The sequence below is a fragment of the Sus scrofa genome, unplaced genomic scaffold (assembly GCF_000003025.6).
Source record: "Sus scrofa isolate TJ Tabasco breed Duroc unplaced genomic scaffold, Sscrofa11.1 Contig56, whole genome shotgun sequence".
Taxonomy (NCBI): domain Eukaryota; kingdom Metazoa; phylum Chordata; class Mammalia; order Artiodactyla; family Suidae; genus Sus; species Sus scrofa.
Window position 1 is genome coordinate 141,054 of NW_018085248.1, and position 3,525 is coordinate 144,578.

A 3,525-nucleotide genomic window follows, 5' to 3' on the forward strand; every position below is an offset into this window, starting at 1 on the left:
GGCATAGTTCTCAGCTAGGGCTTGGATTCAATACCTGCCTGGGGAATCTCCGTATGCCATGGTTGTGGCCATTAAAATAATTGTATGTATTTAAGGTGTATGATGTCATGACTTTACATATATATATATATATATATATATATATATATATATATATACACACACACACACACATACTGTGAAATGATTACCACAGTCAAATTAACTTATATATCCCTCAACTCATGTGATTACCTAATCATTTTATTTTTTTTGCTTCTATCGTAAATGGGGCTATTTACAAAATTAAAACGAAATTGCTTTTCAAATGATTCATATAGAAGTATATAAATGAAATTATTTTTTGTTGATTTTTGTATCTTGTAGCTTTGTTGAATTTGGTTATTAGTTCTAACAATTTTTGGTGAGGTTTTTTTTCTTTTTTTCTTTTTCTTTTTTTTTTTTTTTTTGCATTTTCTGTATGTAAGGTCGTGCCCAGTATTTTGTCTTTTAAATCTGGCTTCTTGTTCCTAGTATCCTGCATTTGAAATTTATACATATTATTATATTTACCAGTAGTTAATTTCATTGTTGAGTAGTAGTCTAAACTGTATCCCCTGTATCACTGTTTATACTTTTCTCTATTAAGAGATAGTTTCTAGCTATTTGAGATTGTGAATAAAGCTGCTATAAATATTCATGTATAGGTTTTTATAAAACCAAGGAAACAAATAATATGAAATCATTATTTTCAAAACACTGGATGCCAGAAGCAATTTCCAGTGAACTTTGAGCAATGGGAAACAAACAGGTAGGGCTCTAGGATTTTTCCACTTTATTACCTTTAAAATGTTTCTAAGTTTTGATACAGTGAGAGATACCTCAGAAGATCCTGGTAGACTTTCTGAGTTGAGATGGTGTTGAGTGTCTGAGGAAACCAATGAACCAAGGCAGATAGAATTCTGATGATAGAATATTACATAGGCTATACTTGGAGGGTTGAAAGAGAGATTAAGAGAGATTGAGGGAGCGGATGTTGGAGATCTGGAGAGGATCCCCATCAATTCATGGATTTGAGGAAACTGCTAGAGGCTGATGAAAGTTTTACTGAGTTGGATTAGAGAGAAGGGTCCCTGATGCTCACATTGGACCAGGAATGGTGCCTATTCTCACCAGCTAGAAAAATGTGTGGTTCACAGGGCCATTGCAATGGGCTGAATATTAGAAAGATTTTGGATCAGTAGTGGTACATAATTAGCCCCTGACCAAGCACTGCTCCAGACCTGCCTCATAAACCATTACAAGAAAAAAAATATCCCAAAATAAAACATCCAAAAAACTCATTATGTTTAGAATTTTGTGTTTATATTGATGTGGGATATCAATTTGATTGTTTTTGTTTTGATCCCTTGTTTCATTCTAGTATAAAGGTTATGCTGGGTGCATAAGATGAGTTGGGGTATATAATAATTTCCTCCCATTTCTAAAATTATTTAGGTAGGATTGGTACTATTTCTTGTTTAATTTTTGTATAGAATTCATTAGTAAAGCTCTATGGGGATAGAATTCTGTTTAGGGAAAGGAAGGATTCCAAATAATTGATTGTATTGGGTAGTAGATTATTTTAGCTTTACATCATTTTATTAGTGTGTTTATTTAGAAGGTTGTGTGTTTCAAAGCAGTGACAATTTACTTAGTTGAGAAGTATTTTATCATAAATTCATTTATCATATGCTTTAGTATCTTTTTAAGTTCTGTATGATCTGCAGTGATGACATTTTCTTGATTCTTGATTGATAATTTATTTTTTCTGTATTCTTCTAAATCCACTTTGCTAGAAGCTTATCAATTTTATCAAACTTTCATTGAACCAATTCCTGGATTCATATGTTTTATAGATATAAACATATTATATATATGTGTGTGCATGTGTGTGTTTATATAGGGATATAAACATATTCATATGTTTTACATATATCTTCATATGTTTTATATATATATATAGAGAGAGAGTCTTTTTAAGGCCATGCCTGTGGCATATGGAAGTTCCTGGCCTAGGGAACAAATCGAAGTTGTAGTTGCCACAGCTATAGCAATGCCAGATCTGAGCCACGTCTGTGACCTACACTACAGCCCACAGCAATGCTGAATCCTTAACCCACTGAGTGAGGCCAGGGATTGAACCCATGTCCTCATGGATACTAGGTGGGTTCATTGCTGCTGAGGCACCACAGGAACTCCTCAATCAATATTTATTTCAATGATTTATTTCTCCTATATCCTATTTCTATGCTATAATGTTTTCTATACTTATTTTATTTTCCTTTTCTAGCTTTTTGACATAGAAGCTTAGGTCATTTCTTGTAATATTTCTTGTTTTCTAATACTTGATTTTAAAGCTGTAAATGTCTCTCTAGCCACTCCTTTAGCTGCACCTAGTTAATATTACATACATAATATGTAGCACAAATTGTATGTAGTTTATACATATAATTTATCAATATCTTTAATATATCTTTTATATATGTATACCATTATATTTCTCTTGAAATTTTATTTTTCAAAATGTTCATGGTTAAATTAGACTTGTGTTGCTTAATTTGCATATATTTGGAAAATATTATATTTTTGTTAGCAATTTCTAGTTGAATTACATTTTCTTTATTACATATCTATACATCTGTCTCTATAGATAGATAGTCTGTATGATTTAAGTCCTTTGAAATGTATTGCAACATTTTGTGGCATATATATGTGTGTATGTGTGTGTATATATATATATATATATATATATATAGGTTTTTTTGGTGAATCCTTCATAAGAAGCACATTGAGATAAATACAATTAGTCCCACAAATGTTTCTCTATCTCCACTCTTACATGAACACAAATTTTATCAACATGCCACCTGAAAATCTGGGGCAAATTTTGTGACAGACTTTATCTGCATTAGAAACAAGTTTTAAATGATTTGTTCTGAAGTTTGCGTTCATAATCTTCTGGAAATGAGGTCAGATGTCATCTGCAAAGACAATTTTTAAACAGTTTTGCCTATTTTGGGGATAATGATTTAAATAAGAAAATTTGTACATATTTCATTTCTACCCAGGCTGGGCTTTTTCCCTTTTGGTGATCTGACCTCTATTTATTCTTTTATAATTTTTTGTAAGTCCTATTATATAAGGTGATTATCTGGAGATAAAGAGTCTACCTTCAAAATTATGACTAAGGTCCCTAAGAATTTAATTAGATAATGATCACCCTTGTAGATGCCCCAAATGAATGACTCAATAATATGTGCTGCAGTTAAACGTAGATAAAGTGTTTCCAGACCTTTGCCCTTACCTCAGAGAGTATTTGCCTGTACCAGTAATGACTTGACTGGCTTTTTCACAAATTAAAATGATTTAATCAAAACAATAGAGTATGTATACCAAATTATTCTTCATCCTCCAAGAAACCCAAAGTTCAACAATATGGAATGAAAACCAGATATTATAACTAGTTGAGAATCAAAACGTGGCAAAGGCTGTTTCACTATTTCA